The sequence below is a fragment of the Mytilus galloprovincialis genome, chromosome 2, assembly GCF_965363235.1.
Source record: "Mytilus galloprovincialis chromosome 2, xbMytGall1.hap1.1, whole genome shotgun sequence".
Lineage (NCBI taxonomy): Eukaryota > Metazoa > Mollusca > Bivalvia > Mytilida > Mytilidae > Mytilus > Mytilus galloprovincialis.
In genome coordinates, this window is record NC_134839.1 from 9,413,484 (window position 1) to 9,433,921 (window position 20,438).

The 20,438-nt window shown below is 34.4% G+C and overlaps 1 long non-coding RNA gene across 1 annotated transcript; it reads right to left on the reverse strand.

Moving 5' to 3' along the window:
* Window positions 1-13,196: 13,196 nt before the first annotated feature.
* LOC143062836 (uncharacterized) lies at window positions 13,197-19,964 on the reverse strand. Its single transcript, XR_012974861.1, has 3 exons — window positions 19,873-19,964; window positions 18,142-18,493; window positions 13,197-17,725 (listed from the first exon to the last, which is right to left on the reverse strand). It is a non-coding gene; the product is annotated as an uncharacterized LOC143062836 (long non-coding RNA).
* Window positions 19,965-20,438: the final 474 nt, after the last annotated feature.

Sequence of the window (20,438 nt, forward strand, 5' to 3'; positions counted from 1 at the left end):
TTCAGAGATCGCTTCAAAACAATATAATAGCGTTGTTGTTTTATAGAAACTTTCACACCGCTTATTATTATATGTTTTGTGAAAAGGCAAATAAGTTTATATATTCAATCTAAGTCAGATTAGCGTAGCCAAAGCATTGATTAATACCTGTATAAATAATCGACAACATTCGAGACGTTCCGAGAATTTTATTCCGACTTCCGGCCGAGAGATATCGAGTGGCCCATAGACACATCCAAAACTCACCAATATATAAGCATGAACCCCTCAGGGGGTTCATGCAAAAATCGACCAGAACTGTTGTCATAATGGTTCTACGAAGGAAAACCTGTCGAAAAGACACACGAAAGATCAAATAGATAATCTAATTTATTAAATTATGAAAAAGAATATAACTATCCGTCAAAATAGTTCAACATTATGATCCGTATCATAGGAAATCAGAGTTTAGAATAACACCGTTTTTACAATACTACAAAAAGCAGATCTCTGTTCAACATTTCTTTGACTATAAATTATAGACATCTATGATTTTTTTCATTGTATGAATGACTCAATTTCTATTATCTGAAATATGCTGCTCTATATTATTGTTTCAAATAAATCTCAAAATTATTATGAAATAGACGTTAACATATTAGTTTTGATCCAAAAGGGGGGGGGTAGTAAAATCTTTTGGGGTGAGGCAGTAGTAAACCGTAAAACAAATTTATAGCATGCGAGACTTTGTCCATGGATTTATGAGTTTGAACATCGGTATACTACTGTTGCCTTTATTTACTGCCGCGTTTTATAGAAAAATAGTTATTAAAAACCATAAATAGATGACGTCACCATTACCAGTAGAAATGAACCCCATATGAAATTTACTACCCCATACAGATCCATATGTTACAAATTTTATGAAAGTAATGTGATAACCTAAACATATAAATATATGTGATAAACGTAGGATTGGAACACAATTCCTAATTATATTCTAAAATGCCCAAATTTTTATAGCACCGGTACCACATAACCCCATCCATAGACGCCGCCCAAACTTTTCTTGGGCATTTTACTCCTAACATGAAACTTTAGAAATACCTAATACTTTAATGTACATTCTGACAAGCACATGATCTAGTTTCAAATATGTTTCATGATTCATTGTAATGTGACCATTGTAGATTCAAAGAGTGATGTTTCTTTTATAATTCGCACAAGGTAATGTGTCGCCTATTTTGTTTTCCCCATTTCCATTCTCAATTTTATTGCTTGAAAAGTACTGCATTTTTTCTCTACCTAATAGTGCACTGTATTATTTAGGAAATTGAACCATTTTGACAGACATGTTTCTTTTTCTTGTTATTCGTTCAGCTGTTGATAATACAACTAATATGTTCACATATTTTACAGTAGAATTGTGTTTAATTGCTTTCACAATTTGTTACCAGATCTTTCAGGATCCAATCGCAATGCTTGTTCACCTTTATTAATTCTTTTTTTTTCTCAATATACCGAATGACAGCCGCGAAGAAACGAACCATGTTAGAATAAAATGTATGCCAAAGATTGACGTTAACAATGAATCCGACAATTTACAAACAGTGCCGACTCAATCCGTATATAATATTTTGAGCCATGTTAATAAGTAAAAAGATGCATTAACGAGCGAACATCCTTATAAGAGTAAAGTGGATTAGTGTTAAAGACAAATGTCAGCAAAATGTAGCGCCGATAGTTAGTTTTAAAGTAGTTATGTATGCCCTTGAAAAATTATTTCCCATGTAGCATCTTCTACTGTTCATGGATACTGAAACAATGTAGTGATGCGAATGCAGCAGTGAATGAAACTGGTTATATTTCTTACACCTTCACGCTATTGGTTCTTTGCTTTGCATGTTAACGGAAGTCTTTTTGTAAAATCTACTGTGTAACAGATATTTTTTTAAAGGCTTCAATATATAAGAATCTAATACTAAATAGTAGACTTTCATCAGAACAATTTTGACACGAAGTAAAGTAAAACTTCGATATGCAATCTCGAAATATTTAAAGCAAAACTATGCCTTCATGACTATCTGGTTACAATATTTCAGCTTGACTTTAGCATTTTACAGTTCACTTAAATTTTGTAACGGATTCATTATTTTATTTCAAATAAAAACAAAGGTGAAAACCAAAAAAATACTGTAAATCCTATTCTCCTTTCGGGTACTGAGTCGGAGAATATAAAAGCTATTCAAAATTTAAAATCGCAACGTTTCGAAAATCCATTTCGTTTATTGGAATTAGTACTGAATAGGAAATTAACAGGTAGTCATTTGCTTAGAATTTAGAGGCTGTTTACATAAATAAGCTTATTTGGCATGTTAATCGTATGTTATTTCAATTTTTTTAATGACAAAATAAATTATCTTTATATGAACTGAAGATTTCATTAACCAAGCATTCATAAAATCGTATCTTTACTATATTGTTGGATATTCATTATCGCTCTTATCATATCTCCTCTTCTATGACAGGTGAATGTAATGGAGGAATAGCATGATCTGCTTTAATGCGCTTTCGATCATATTTCTATCTTTAGCAATTATTTTTTATCTCTTTTCAGCATTTTCGGTACAGCTTTCCCTAAAAAGGGATCTCCTGTGTATATAAAGTGTTTTCTACCATTTAAAGGAGATTATACCATGGAAACCATTTTTGAGGGAGAAAACAAAGGTAGCAATGTTACGAAGATATGTCCAACAGGAAAAAAACCACATCATTATAAGTTATATTGTAATAGTGATCACAAAACAGGTTGTTATACTTCTAAGTGTAGTGTAGAATGTAACAAGTTCAGAATTAGTCTTTCGAAAATGCACATGATCTTAATTGACCTGGATTATAGTTGTCTCTCTTTAAACGGAAGAATTGAAATATGGAATTCTACAATGATCAATTCACAAGAAATGTCTGCTCACGCGTAGCGTTCTATATTTGAATAACAATGTAATGGTTGTGAAGTCCAATACATAATAACATAATACATGATATTGCACACTCATCGAAGTATTTAACGAATGATTGCATTGTAAATATTAATTGGTCAGTAATGTCGCATAATAGGCAAGAACATTATTGCCAATGAGTTAAATACTGGAAATCAATCAACTTGTTAGTTTTTTGTTTGTTATTTTATAATTGACATGAACCTATGTGTATATTTTTCCTTGTTAAGGTTTGTCTTTTGTCTCCGGATACCGCGATTTTCAAACTCATTATGAAATTTTTTAGCACTTTAGATTCTTAGAAATGATATCGAACACAAACTTAGAATATTAACTTCTCCTAGAATTATTCGGTATTTCAGACCAGCAAAATTGTTTAAAAAATCAGACGCGCACAGGTTTTTTGTTATATTTATACATGTTATAATTCCTTCTTAGCTATGTCGAACTTCTAGATACAAAATACAAAATATCGTAAATTTTAGCATATTTGACAACAAACATAAGATACTATTAAGATAAATAAATCTATATCTTTATACATTGTTGGTCGAACATTCTATGAATATCTAATTTCAAAGTTCAGGTTGCTGTTTTTGATAAATGCCTAGAAGTTTTAAATTATTCGTTACATAGATTCGAAAGCTTGTTCATTACATACACATAACCGTACAAGGCAATGAAATATAATTTTTTATGAAGCAGTCTTTAAAATTGTACATGTACAAAATTGAAAATTGCTAAAAAATTAGAAAAACCGCATCTTAATCCAAATAATTATTTATTACACAAAAGAAAATCAAAACTATTATCAAATATTGTTCGTCCGATTTTATGATATATAGTTACACGCAGTGTTATGTAACTGTCTTTAACATATTTACTACATTTCTTTACTAGTACGATCCTATGTTTTACATTGAACAGTTTTCTATATATATAAATATAATAGGGTAATACCCATTGAACATATTACTGCATGAACGATTTTATCGATCAGTAAATTTAGAAAATTTAAGGCGCGCTTGACAAATGCGACGTTCGTTAAAAGATAGTAAGGACACAGCAGTTAGTTTGGTATACTATTCGCCACCGACACACCCAGATAACCTTCATGAATATTACTTTCTTTTTAACATGTTTAAATATTGAGCGACTTTAAAAACATTAGATTATTCTCTATAATTCCAATTTTCAAATATGCAATTTTTGTAAAACTGATGTATGTCAAAGAAAAGTAAGCAGTTCGAAATTTTAATTAATTATATCATTTCTTATGTTCAACTCATGCGGTATGCACAACCCTGGATTTCCCCTTATCGATGGATGTGTCGCCATCGCAGGCAACGACTGCTTGTTAATATTGCCAAAATTATTGTCTGAATGGTAAACCAATTCTGTTTTGAGTTCTGATTTGTTCCCTGATCTTGCTTTTGTCCCATCCATTACAGGATTTTTTTAAGTTGGTAATTATGCGGTATAAACTTCAGAGCTTTAAATGATTTTTCTGCAGCCGATTCTTTGGCATTTCAGAACGGAATCTAGTTAGGATTAACTATATTAACGAGCTAGGGAGATAATAAGTTATATTACAATATATTTGAAAATGATGATAGATTATGTATACATAGCAAGAACAGCTTTCTCTGACAATACATTTCTTCTCACTTTTTTGTGAATCAGGGTTAATTCAGGGACCATTCAAATATTGTTTTCATTGTGATATGTTGGAATAATTGTATACTGTATTTATATCAAACACACTCAAATGTGACTTTGATCAAACGATTATTCAATAAAATACAGGAAAAAGAAAAAGAGTTTGGTAATAGTTCAATATATGATTCATCAAATAAATGAATAAAATGGCACTTTACTGTTTATTCTGTTAGGATGCCATATAGAAAACTTTACATGTTTTGAAAGCTAAGTGTTGAATTCTAATGTAACAAATCTTTTCTTGACTTCCCTCGTGAAACAATCTTTGTTTCTCATATTAATTTGAACTAAACATTATTTTTTGATAAAACTCATCCCTAAAGATGAATTGTCGCGCTTTTGTCTCGATTATCGTATTAAGTCTCTATCTAGCACACTATGTTACACTATATAACTAGTACTATTTAATTAATTGAATGCTACAATGTTGGCTTATTTGTACTAAAAACATAAAGGCAACAGTAGTATACCGCTGTTCGAAATTCATAATTCTATTGAAAAAAATAAACAAACCTGGGTTACAAACTCGAACTGAGGAAAACACATCAAATATAATAGGAGAACTACGATACAACAGAAACACAACACTAAAATGTAACAAACACAGAAACGAACTATAATATAACAATGGTGGACTTGGTACAGGACAGTTTATGACAGGTATGGTGGGTTGAACCTGGTTTTGCAGGTAGCCAAACCTGGCGCTTTTATGGCAATGTTAAATAAAAAGAATAATTGGTGACTTTAACTTATCCCAAAAATATTTCTAATTTTGAATAATGCAAGTATATAAAAAAAATATACCTTTATACATGCTATAGTTTTGGAGAAGACATTCAACTATATGGCGATATGGTTTGTTTTAATAAATGATATTGAATAATATAAATGGTAAGGCTGAAATGGTTATGTTTAATATGTGCAGATATTAAATCACGCATATGATATGATAATTGTTATGCAGAAAACTTTGCTTGTGAGAATGTTGGACTATAAAGAGAAACTTATCATCTTTCCTTTTTTTTAAACAACTAATTATATTCTAAGTCAGTAAAAATATAACAGAACATCTGGAAAGAGAAATAGAAAAATGTCGTAAGTTTTTAAGTTTATTTTACGCAGATGACACGATGTTGTTTGCCGACAGCACATGATCTGAAGACATATCTCGATGTCTTCCCTGATTAGTGTCAAACTTGGAAATGGGAAGTAAACTTCGACAATATAAAAGATTGCCAAAAAATCTTAGAATTCCTCAAAACCATATTAACATTGAGAGAGTAAAGCAGTGTAAATATTTGAGAATTGTTTAAAAGAAATCTTATCATGACAAAAATATTTATCCGATAAAGCAATAAAAACCATGTATGAATTCAAGAAAAAAGGAAGGATGTTTCTTTTTTCTTATAAAGGTCGGTTTATTCTCTTTTTTATCAAACAAATTATGTTGTATGGGTGCAAAGTATGGAGTTTTGGTTATAAGATATATTTGAAAAGATTCATAAAAAACTACATTGTTTACTGGGAACTAGGTCGATTTCGTTTCTGTGTGTGTTGCATTTTAACGTTGAGTCGTTTGTGTTTTCTCTTATTTTTGAGATATTGAGATCAGACGTGGCACGGTACTTGTCTATCCCTAATTCATGTATTTGGTTTTCATGTTATATTTGTTATTCTCGTGGTGTTTTGTCTGATGCTTGGTCCGTTTATGTGTGTGTTACGTTTCGGTGTTATGTCGTTGTTCTCCTCTCATATTTAATGCGTTTCCCTCGGTTTTAGTTTGTTACCCCGATTTTGTTTTTTGTCCCTGGATTTATGAGTTTTGAACAGCGGTATACTACTGTTGCCTTTATTCGATATCCGATCGACATACATATAAGTGTGAGCAGCATTAGTTGGGCAAATTTGATATACACATATCCTCAGTGCTTGATATAATCTTGCATCCAGTTCATGTTAAGTTATTGGCAAATGAAACTCTTGAGGAAAGAACCGAATACACGATAATATCTATACGTTTCAGAAAACAAAATGTGGACTTCTATGCACAATGGTATACACTGGATATAGTGCACAGTTTTTTCTTGTATAACTACTCTAGAGCTCATAAAATGAAGCATTTTAATCAACATTATTGTCATCTGCACAAAGATACGAATCCACTTGCTCTAATTGACCTTTCCCTTGAAAATCGATAAAGCGAAGGTTTGTTTTGTCAACATGATCCCATGATAATTCTTGTGTTTTCTAATGTTGTTTCGTGCTCATCAACCCAAAATGTAAACATGTAATATCAATACTAAAATATAAATATAAAAACATATCCACATTTTGGTACTTATGGATGGGAGAGGGGGAACTTATCAAGAACATCATCAACCCAAACAGGCACTATGTATTGCCTGACCAAACATAACCCTTAAACCTACCACCACTTGAATATTGAAAGAATGAAGGTGTATCACATGCACTTCCGCCAAAGATATCAACCAATGAGCTTAAACACATAACCTCAGTGATTGATATAATCTTGCATCCAGTTCATGTTAAATTATGGGCATAGAAAACTCTATAGTCCATACAGGATATTTGCAGGTCAATCTCAAATTACACCACTAGCAAGGCTTGCCAGCTGAAGGACGCCTCCCGGTGCGGGAATTTCACGCTACATTGAAGACCTGTTGGTGACCTTCTGCTGTTGTTTTTTTTTTAATGGTCGGGTTGTTGTCTCTTTGGCACATTCCCAATTTCCATTCTCAATTTAATTTCCTTAAGAAATACTCCAATACTCCAATCAAAAATATCTTCAACATTTTTATTAGATATTATTCCTTAATTACTTTACAACACTACTAAATATTTCAAGATACTTTTACACAGTTCTTCATAAATACTTTCATAATTCAATAAATCATCGTAATTTGACAACATACAAACTTTCAAACGTTGCTTTAAGACAATGAATCATATCAAAATGAACATTGTCATTATTTGAAAAATATCTTCAGCATGTGGAAAGCTCGTTGTAAGCAAAGGGACTTCACCTTCAAATGTAAACTGTTGGCTTGTCTCTTTCTTTACTGTTGTTGAATCAGACACACGCTATACTTCCTTATCAGGAACATTAACAATTGTATTTCCACTTGAATCTTCACAACTATGCTGAAAATATATTAGCCAATAACAACTTGTTTATTAGTACTTAAGACAGCATTATTCACACTTTGAACAGGAAAAATCACTTTTCCTACAATTCACGTGGAAAACCACTAAGGAATCAGTGTCCCTCGAACTGTAGACAAAGAAATTTAAATTAAAAAAATTAACCATACTTCAACATATTTGTGACATATTTCAACACAGCAAGGAAATTGTATACACATCCAATAAAAAACATTATAAAATTACGGACAAATTATTAGAATTACTTTTAAATAGGTTCATTTGAACATAAAGCTGCTTCCATCACAGTTTTTTTAGTACCGTGCCATATTGGCATCTTCTGCCTTTCTCACGTGTCACGGTACTTGTCTATCCCAAATTCATATATTTGGTTTTGATGTTATATTTGTTATTCTCGTGGGATATTGTCTGATGCTTGGTCCATTTCTGTGTGTGTTACATTTTAGTGTTGTGTCGTTGTTCTCTTATATTTAATGCGTTTCCCTCGATTTCAGTTTGTTACCCCGATTTTGTTTTTTGTCCATGGATTTATGAGTTTTGAACAGCGGTATACTACTGTTGCCTTTATTTCTCAACACAGACAAACATAATTTAGTATTATATCCCTATTTTTACCATTCCTTTTTTTTTAATAATTATTTACCTATTTTCTGAAATCAAAACATTATTTAAACTGCAATTTGTTTTCACCATTTTCTGATCAGAAAAATCCTTTCCTTTAAGGTTGTTCGAACTTATTGACATGAATCATCGTGCAATGTCATATTGCTTCTCCTTCATTTACCAGTCTGTCAAAGCTATAGGTAACACCATCTGAAAACAAAAACATTCTATTCAATTCTATGTGAAATCAAACAGACCGCTGAACGCGGACCTCGACGAAGATAATTCAATACACATCACTCCGGTAAACAACATTTATATCAAGTGACATGTCACACTAAATTATTCCACTTTCTCACAAAGTCTTTAAAGAGCATTTTCTATCAGTATGTACGATTTAATAATCAATGATAAGTCCACAACACTCACAAGTAACAAAAGAAACTATTTACCCTATATACAATTTATAATTCTCCTTTCAAATACAGGTCTCAAAAATTACCAGAGCCCCCACTTCCACCTAAAACATTATATAGCGATAGCACTTTGCCCTGTGTTTAACCGGCGCACGGCATAACAAGTATCTGACCACCTGGGTTGATAATAACTACCCACCAAGGTCAAACATTACCATCTAGCTCTATCAAGAAGCCAACAAGGCGAATGTAAATGACCACCAAGGTCTAAACGCCCCAAGGGTAGTATTCTTAAGGCAAATGTAAAAAAAATATAAAAATGCCAGCAATGCATATATAAATGACTTAATACAGGGGCGAAGCTAGGTACTCAGTCAACTGTAGGCACCAATCGGCAGGGGTCTTGGGCAGAGCCCTGGTAGGGGATTGAAAAGGGGGGGGGGGGTGAATTAAATAACGCAGTACAATCGATAATAGAAAAAAAAAACAATTTACAATATGCATTGCCCAGCGTAGATTGGCGTACTCCTTTAATTAAGCAGTACACCCTGTTTAGTATTTTCATATCTATTCCGTTCTGAATGATATATACGTTTGACTTAATGAATAGTAAATATTGACGATCCTTCATTAAAAAAAATAGGCACGTAAACACTGATGTTACTATATAATAAAACTAGTCTATCCTTTTGGCTAAACATCAACCATCAATCTGTTGATTCTTAAAACTTCACCAAAGCCACACAAACACATACACACATAGTCGATGCCTAATACAAAAGTTCTGTTCTGTTCATACTATCGTAAAAAAAATTAAGAAATTCATATTTCTTTATATCCTCAACTGTAAAATCCATACCAGCTTAGGAATTTGAATAATTGTGGTAATTACACGCAGATCTGGGAGTACTCAAAATTACTGGAAGCTAGTTGATTGATTGTTAAACATCCAGTGTCAAATATTTATGCAAGTTCAGGACAAAAAAACAAATTACTATAAATACAACAGGGAGCTAGGTCCTGTAAAAGGTGTGGTACAGGACAAAGGTATTGAAATTTGAAAATGGTATTCATTGGAAAATGAGGAATTATTGGATAGGAACAGAAATTTTGGATTTCAGTAGAACAACTACGAACTCCTCAAAGAATGGCATTCTCTCTACAACTAGGCATCGGATTTAATGTCTCCATTCTGACCAGACGTGACTGCGCATTTGTACATCCTGCACAGCCAAACGGACGACCAACATTGGCAAGGGTTTTTATTGTAGGTCGGGTGAAGACAAAGTTGAAAGCTAGTTGAAAACTAACAACTTATTAAAAAAAGCATGTGTCTAAGTTGAGGTTCATTCAAGTTTTTGTTGATAGAAGTGAAATGGTCTGAACCAAAGTTCTAGTTTATAGTTTCTATATCAAGTAAAAATCATATAAAACATTCAATTCTATCCAATATTCTATTCACTGAGGACGAGAGATTAGTACACATGACATTCATCAGATCTACAGATAACGTTTTTTTTTTGTTTTTTTTAATGAAAAAACATATTTGTGAAAAAATTATGTGTAGGCACGTGCCTAAAGTGCCTAACGCCAGCTAAGCCTCATGACTACCTAGGTCTATTGCCACCAAGGCATATATGAATGACCACCACGGAATTAAAGCCACCAAGGCTATATTACCACCAAGGCAAATGTAAGTAAAAGTTAAAAAATATAGTGACTTTGCCGACAACACGTGGAGCACGACCTTCCAACAGCTTGGATATTGAAAGAATGAGGATGTATCATATGTACTTCCGCCAAAGATATCAACCAATGAAGTTATCCCGCAAACATGCAAAGTTTCCCTTTCTATTATATCAACTTTATCGCCATAAGAACGCTCACCACAACATGTAATCTAAATAGGTGTCGCTTGTTCATGATAAAATATAGTAAAAACAAAATTTCCTTAATATAGATTGGTTACCAACTATTATTAAGCAAAAATTGTTAGACCAGTAGAATTGGAATTTGCGAATCCAAAATTCAATTTAACATGTTAAAGTTATTACCTTCAAAATTTTAAAGAAAAACTATGAATTTTAGTACCATTTTATATTTAATATTTTAAAGATGTTCTTGTTCTCTGTCGATTTTGATTCGAACAACTTATAAAAAATGGTAGATTGAAATAGGGAGATGGCAAAATGTATCAAAAGAAATCCGTTTTGCCTCTATTCGCCGGGATTCGAACCTATGCTACTGAGATATCGTGACACCAAATCGCCTCCACTGTAGCCCTCCCGCTAGACCACACGACCACCTGGGCTTCATAAAAATGAAGCTTTCGGTGGCCGAGTGTTACGTTTCCACGTCAGTTTTAATCTAGCGTCGTACTACAGTACATGATATATAAGGCATAGAGATGTTATTTTTACAGATCAGCTAAATTATCTATAGTAAAGGATCCTAAAAATTAATGTAAGATATAGTCACAGAAAATAATTATATTTATAAGTACGTCTGAGCCAGTGACAACTCTACAACAGATTTATCCATCGGATCACTAGCAGTGATGGTGATACATGGCTGTGTACATTAGGTATATACAATTCGTCTAAACATCAACCCAACAATGTCAGATCTGTAAATTTGCTTATATATATATATATATAAGAAAGTTAGATGGGTTTTAAACCACACATCGACCTTCACACAAAAGGACAGGGTAGCAATGCAACAGAAAATGGAAAATCTTCCTAATTCCTATCTAGAGGAAATTTTATTGGCAAAGTTCTTTACTACAAGTGTACAAAACAATTCTGCTTTTTTCTTCTTCAAGGGAACGCTTATATCTAAAAAACAGGATTTATCCAAAGGAGAAATATTGTTTTTCTATAGACCGAAATAAAAATAATAGAATTTAACAAAAAAGTATACATCAATGTGTTACATAATTTGTCTGTAAATAAATGACATAATGATAGAAATTACTTTTAGTTTTAGTGTTTGGTTTTTGGTTATTTTATTTGGTCATGACATTATCCAAAGCGCCACCACGCTCTAAGTAACTGAATGCATTATTAGTTTTGGCATACAATTTTGGGGAGCATCCAGTTACTTAGAGTGTGCGAACCCAAGAACAGTCGGGTGGGAGGGAGGGAGGGGAAAACCGGCCGCTATGCATTAACCACTATGAATACGAGACGAGATAGACCAACTTGGTTAACGATATTACTTCACTATCAATCACGACAGAAAAAGGAAATACTTCCATGGACAATTTATACCTGAACAAAACATCCCATTACAATCGGTCTGATATACATCTAACCCCCATCGAAAACAGTTCGAAAAGTGAAAGCATGCACGCATTCTCGTTACTTCTCACGTGATGTCGCTTAGGATATGACATTATCCAAAGCGCCACCACGCTCTAAGTAACTGAATGCATTATTAGTTTTGGCATACAATTTTGGTCCACATACAACACGTTTGACTGTTTGAATTTGAAAAAACACAGAATCTTTAGTATAAAAAATCATCAACCCCAAAACTTATCCCAAAACTCATGATTTTCTTTTCTTAAGATTCCGTTTAAAGTTGCCAACACTAAATATAATGAATAACAATCTACGACACTATAATCTTTTCTGCACACTGTATATGCATATTAATGCATTAAACACTCGTCAGCAGTACCCATGTTCGAGAGAATATTAGATGACCGAAAATGTAAAGCCGAAAAGTTCCAAGAACAGAGCCATAGATGGAGACAAGTCATCAACTTCCGAAACTGCTTATTATCCAAATTATCAATACTGACCCTAAATATCATAAAAATTAGGTATGCTACATATGTATTTCGCAGACAATTAAACTATCCCCATCCAAAGAGAACCTTCTGGTACATTACCAACCATACAGATAAGCGTGTACAAGTATTTCGTCGTGTTCAGTTGTATCATTAAATAGTTGTCATATTGACGCATACCACATATCCTAACCGGATCAAAGACTTGAAAATTAGTATTTGCTGCTTCTCCGCCAAGCACCCGACATTGAGGAGTTAGAGCAAACTTTAAGACTGGTCAGCCCGGAGTCAGAAAAATGTGTCCGGGTAAGGTGACATTGCTTCCTGCGAAATGTAACCTTGTGAGCTAGCACGTTAAAATTCGGTTCAGAGTATCGGTCTAGTACAAAGCAGGGTTAAAATTTATTTCTCATTATGTTCTCGTCCTGAATATGCATCTGACTTGCCACTGGACATTAAACAACAACCCATCCATCCATGCGTATCTTATACAAGAAGACATTTAAGAATAATATTTATTATTATTGCATCTTTTTTAATACAGAAAGTATGACAATATACATGCTACTTGTACAAAAAACAAATATATATCGCCAACGGCAATTTACAATATTCAAAATTACATAGTTCAAAAAGCAGTTGGTAATTTGCTAGTATCCCCGTACTTGTCATAAACCGAACTTGCATATGAAGGGTTATCAGAAACTTGCTTAAAAAGATTTCCCACCGTACTTTTATCTGCCATTTTGCCCAACCTTGAATATCTGTCCAAGCTACCTCGAGAAAACCAGCCTACATGATCCATTATGTCTTGGGAATTTCCAAAACCAGAGACGGCCAAAGTAACAGCACACCCCCCTCTGATACCATGAGGAGTCTCGCCTTCATCCATTCCCAACTCCCGTAAATATGACTTCAGGCGACCATACATAACCGAATGACTAACCGGAGCTTCCAATACCCGTTTTCTTGAACAATCTAATATACGAAACAAATACCCAAGGGTTAAATTTATGCCCATTTCACCAGCACCAGACACATATTTTTCAATTCCAAAAACAGGACAAACAGAATGGTCATCAAGTCGCATAACCGAAAATTCATTTTTCTTTCCATTACTTAACGTCTTGCCAACTGTGTGTGTAATAACAAATCCTGAATCGTCACGCAAACGCCTTATCTCCTGACTGAGACATTTTCCAAGATCAGAGGCCCTATCACCTGCAAAAAACTGGAGTTTCAGAAAAGCCTGGTCCCTTAGTAAAATAAATTTTTCAGGTGTTGTATTTCCCTTCACAATTTTGGAATCTATCAATATTGCTATTTTTCTAAGCTTGTCAAAAAACAAAGGTTTTGCCTGCTTCACTACACGATGTGATATTGCTTGTTCGCGGGTTATCGCCTCCAAATAACGCTGAACTTTTTTACTAGCAATAGGGTTCCCCAAATTAGAGCCCTCGTCCCAACTTCTTCCCTTCCCATAGTTTTCAAAAATTCTTTTCAATTGGCCCAACATGGTTCGTACAGTGCTTGAGGCTAACCTTAAAGGGCATGGACAGTCAAAAATTCCAGACTTACCCAGATTAGGACAAATTATCTCATGCACTTGGGTTTTTCCCTTGCAATCCTTGACAATTAAGAATTTTCTTACTTCTTCTGGCGTAGCAAAAACAATGCTCTTAGCATTTTTAGAAAGAAAATCTGAAAATTCTTTTTCAAGGGCGCTAACTTTTTTACAGTACGGGGTATTCTCCATCATGATATCCAAATGTCTTATTCTTTCATTGACCATAATATCTATCAAATCTACCGGCTCGTCGCTCTGAATCTCTAAATAATTACCACAAGATTGACAAAACTTTGCATCGTCATCGTTAGGGTAAGAGCATGAGCCACAGGGCGAAGCTGGTTTCCAAGTTCTTGGTATTCCACAAGGTATCTAAAATTAGAAAATGATTTTGGCTGCATACAAGTCATGCTTCAAAGGCATTGGGTGAAAACCATATTTCGATGGGGCTAACAGAACAGTATTATTCCCTTGACGACCTAAGACTAAAACGTCGTTTACCATAGACCAAAGTGTTGGCCACCAACACGGCAACGGCGATAAAGCTGGGAAAACAAACGTGCAGCATTTCGGCTTTTGTTCAACAAGAAAACTGAGAACAGGAGAAATAAGACAAAAAGGTGGAAAAACGTATGGGTTCAACTCATCAGTAACATTCTGAGCGAAAAGATTAACTCCAGAAGATTTTGGGGTAGAACAAGGAGTAAAGTGCCTTAAAGGTTTACCACCATCATCGACCATAGCGTTTGAGTCAAGGGCCATTAGATCCACAGTATGCGGTCCAAACCGTTTTTGAACCAAGAGCCAAGCTTGTGGACTGAGCATAGTATCTTGAAAGCTTAAAATTCTAGACGGAATATCTGCAGGATTACATTTTGAAGGAATGTAAAGTAAATGCAAATCAATGTTCATGGTTTGGCAGACGTGAAAAATTGATTTGAATACATCATTGAGGTCAGAACTTCTACTTCCACCCTTTTCCCAAGATGCTATAACTACTTGATTGTCCACCAACACGTCAACCCTATGATCCTTGATTTTTCCTGACAATGAAACCAAAGTTTTTTCAACAGCCTCGGCCTCTTTCACATGAATAGGCCTATCATCTCCCGAAACAAAGAAATCACCCAAAACTTCCTGCTCTTCAACAACAGCGCCCCATTTGTACAGCGATGCATCTGTTGCAAGTTTTATTTGCAAATGCCTTTCTTTCCTCCAAGGGACAAACCCCTCCCATTTGTCTAAAAATGCCCAATGACTTATTTCAGTTTTTAAACGACCCTCAAGAGCAACGGGTCTGCTGTTTTTAATGGCCTTGCTTATAGCTAAATTTACTTCTCTGGTATACAATCTCGCGGCGGGAACCGCTAACATAAATGATATACATTTTCCTGCAAACCTTTGAAGCGTTTTTAACGAAACTACTTGCTGGGTCAACATGTCTTCCCTAAGTAAAGCAAATGCCACTTTCTTCTTTTCAGGTAACACAAAAGCCTGTTTAACAGAATCTATCAACATACCAAGAAATCCAATAACCTGACATGGCTCGAAAACCGATTTATCCAATCCAATGAAATACCCTAACCTAATTACTACTTGACATACAATATACAAGCTCTTTAAGGCTTTGAATTTTCCGTTAATACAAGAAACTGTGAGGAATTCAACAATGAGTCTGTCGTCTATATATTGTAAGCAAGGCACCCCAAGTTTCCTACAAAATCCAGTAGCTGCAAGCCCAATAGTATGGTAAATATATGCGCTGGTCTTAAACCCAAACGGAATTGTATTATAAACTAAAAACCAGCCCCCAAATTCAACTCCAAAATATGTTCTAGACTCTTCTTTTAGTAAAACATGGTCGTACCCAGATTTATCATCTAAAGAATTTAAGAAGGCATTGCTATGCACTAACCGTGGAACGTCCTTTAAAGTGTCCAAGACAAAAGGTTTGTCCATTATCCAAAGATTAAGGAACCGTTCGTCGTGGCACAGTCTTGGCTTTGTTATCTCTATAGTAAGTGGCATAACTAGATGAGGAGGTTTACATTTCCCTACTTTACCCCATACTGACATTGACCCACTTTTTAGCCTAGTTAAAAGAGTGGATTTAATAAAATCGGTATGATCTTTGCACATAGCTGAATTAATAAAATATTGTTTAGGCGGGCTGTCTGAATCATAAGATTTCCCTTTGAAATTTCCCCTAAAATGTTTGAAATATTTTGTCACATCAACGCCATTTTCCAACCAATCTAAAACTTCCTCACTTGGCTCTACAGTTTTCCATTCATTAAAATGCTTATGCAAATTTCCCGCCTGAAAATACTCTGGATCTCTAAAGGGTAGGGCTTCGAAATCGAACTGGTCACTAGCGACAACCTCTTCAGCTAATGTAACGTGAAACGGAGGTTGAAGAACCTTTCCTCTGTAATTGACCCAATGTTCTTGTATTTTAAAATGACTAACTTCCATAGGATTAAAACCAGATCCCGTTTCCCAGTCAGGAATGTCAGGATGAAATCTTAACTTCTTAACAGAACCACCCTAAAAGAGAAAAATAAATTACAGAATTACAGAGAAAAAATTCCGACCTCCATTCCACGTGACAAATGCCACTAGAGAATTAGATCCTCCGGAATAGAAATCAAAAATACTAAAAGTAGTGAATGGACAAAAGATAACTAAAGTTCAAATGTTCAAAAATGTGGTAATAATCAACATGACTCGTACAGTAATACAACAAGATAAATCTATTCTTTCTTCATCTTTGGACAATTGTTAACATAGTGACCAATTTCTTTACAGAAGAAACAGGCACCTCTTACACGCTGAAATCTGTGCCTTGGACCTGGCCCTCGCGGTCTTATTAATGGTGGCAACATTTGACCTGGATAATTATGACCCATTGGCATCGGAGCCGGATATGGAGGGTAAAAATAAGGTATTTGTTGCTGATCTTGTAATAAATTAACACTCTGGCCAACGCTCGGCTCCTTTTCCTTTTCGGCCTTAGAGTCATACTTTTTATTTTTTGACCACTCGGCTATAGCGGATGAAACCTTCCTATCCTCGGTTGATCCCAACAACCTCAGGCACAAATTACAGACATCAGGATTATCCTCATAATGTCTACAGGCCTTTAGCACCTTGCTATAGTATTCAGTCTCATTGTGACCTGCCTTTAAAGCACAATCGACCAGGACTTCCAGAGACGCTAGAAGTACACATGCTGAAGTAAGCTTAGGCCTATTTGCCAATACTCTTACATGTTTGAGAGCTTCGTCCACCTTATCTGCGTGCTGTTGATTTCGCATACCATCGAGATGCTTCTCCATTTCTTTGAGTCTTGCCTCCAGATCTGCACCTCCTGTTGGCGCACTGGAACTTCCGACATTACCACTTGCAGTTTCTGTGCCACTTCCACTGCCACTCCCTAATGTTTGCAGTCCAGAAGGGCCTGCTACAAAATAGAAACCAATATCACAAAAAGTTCTACAATACAATTAATATCAATAAGTATAGATGAAATAATTTCCAAAGCCAAATTAAGATCAAGATGAAGTACAGCAATATATTAGGACGTTTTATTTCTAAGTAGCCGGTCATTACACACAGAGAATATTCTTTTCATCAAAATATTTGATCAACGTTTTTTCTCAGGTAAAATATTCTGGTCCGTATTTCAATAACAATGAAAAAAGTTGAATTCCACAATCTATACATAAATTATTTGCAATATTGAACCTTCTTAAAATGCAATGATAGCCAGAGAAGAATTGTGCGAAATAAATATATCTAAAAAGAGAACCAATAAATTGTCTAATTTATATAACCCTAATAAAATCTATAAACATGCCAATTTAGACTTAAAACTACCTTGAGGAACAAAAGTTGAAGAACCGGCCTGAGGCCTAGGGTCGGTTAAGCTTGAACCCTTAGGTGCTCCAATCAGATTTGCAAAGAGAATGGTTTGGTGCAGTAACAGCCTTGAATTATCCAAATCAAGGTCTTTACCCGCCAGCAGCATCACATTTTTCAACTCGTCTCCCGTGATCTTTACAAACTCTGCCGCCAGCTCATCTACACTATACTTTGTCAGAGGATAAGTGCTTTTTAGCCTGGCTAAATTCTCTGGATCAATGTCATCCGCCGACTTAAACTTGAGAATCATAGGCAAAAGGCTCTTGCCGATCAACGTGTGCTTAGGCTTTAAGACCAGGTGAGACATCTGGAAAATAATTTAGAAAATAAAAATAACACATCATTCAAAACCAATAACACATGTAAAATATCTTTTCCTACAAAAATTTATCCATCATTTTAATATCAAACTATTAAACAATTCAAATGAACACCCATTAAATAAAAGTTTGGTTGTAAACCCAATGAAACTGATTAGCGTTATATTTAAATGTCGGTCACGAAAACCGGTTATTAAAGTACATGTGACAAGTGATGTACATTTCACTACACAATTTAATGAATGAACATTCCATAGTAAAAGTGTATCTTCTGTTTATAGTTATAAGTTAATAAAAAAGGCAAACATACAACTCAAGGTCATCACTACAGTAACTATGAAAGGTGTGCTCCAAAAATTAACAGACAAATTCGCAAAATTATGTATTTATCCGAACTTAACCAAAGATAATAAGCTATTGCAATTAAAAGTACCAGTAACTCGAACACACCCCGGGCCCGCACACAAGGCGTTGAATCTTAAAATTTATCGTATCGTACGAACAAAACCATTTAAGCGAAATACAACCAAAAATAAATTCAAATGGCAAATATACAACCCAAAGCAATTCCTACAATTACCATGAAGGTGTTCTCGGAAAATTTAAGACATACAAATTTGTAAAACTATATAGATTTGTCCGAACTTCAACATAAAACCTCGGTTAAAACAATCCAAAACCCGGATGCTAAAAGTACCAATAACTCGAACAACCCGGCCGTAAATTAAAACGATGAATGAACTTGTATCGTACATACAAAACACCCAAACATACCCATGTAATTATTCCCACGCTTACAAATTGAAAAACTGCTCAAATTAAATACCTTCCTATTAAACAACCAGAGGGACAAAATGTTAATATTATATTTGGCAAATATGCACTTCTGATATACCAGCCTCAAGTAAAACAAAATTAATAAGACGAACAACCCTCCACGGGTGAAAATTTTAACCCTCTTATAAAAAAGTAAAGATAAAATTAAAACAAAGAGGACCTTCCTCAGGTTGAATGGACCAAATGAACACAATCTCTTCCGATTAAACTAACTAAAACATAAACACCCTCCTCGGGTTTAAATAAGAACCAAAAATAAAGAAATAAACCCTCCTCGGGATTAATTCAAAACCAACATTATAGAAAGAAACCCCTCTCGGGTTCAAAATAAACTAAACGTAAAGTATACACCATCCTCTGGTTCAAATTAAACTCAAAGAAAATACACCCTCCTCGGGTTCAAATTAAGACTAAAATAAACAATTGAAATTGAGAAAAAACCCTCCTCAGGTTTTATAACACTACTAAAAATCCCTCCTCGGGTAAACATAAACCTTCTATAAACATTAATTAAATTTAAAAAACTTACATCTATTGAATTGCCACGTGCTCCAACAAATGACAAATTAAGAGAGGACAGATAAACGATCTGTCCTGCTCGAAAACAGTTCGAAAAGTGAAAGCATGCACGCATTCTCGTTACTTCTCACGTGATGTCGCTTAGGATATACATACTGGTTTTAAATAACTTAGAAATCTATAATTGGAAGGGGAATTTCCATTTAAACTTTTAAATTGGTTAAAAATAGTTGAGGGGAATCACACTGTCTGTAACTATAAGATAAATCAAAACTTGGAAAACATTAATAAATCTTTTAGTCTTCAAGTGAACACAATATTCTAAAAATGACAGGAAGTGATACAGAATTTGCACAACTAAGTCAGTCAGATCAAATGGAAAACAGGGAACAAACTTTTATAGGTTCAATTCAAAAACGATTTGATGATTTGAAACGATTCAAAAATGAAAGCCCTGGCTGCTTGTGTGCTGTTGTATCTTTATCTGTATTGCTAATAATATCTGTCTGCGTAACAATTGTCATCAGCTACAAAGAGGTAAGACCTATTGGGGCACAGTCGTTTGAATTTTAGTGA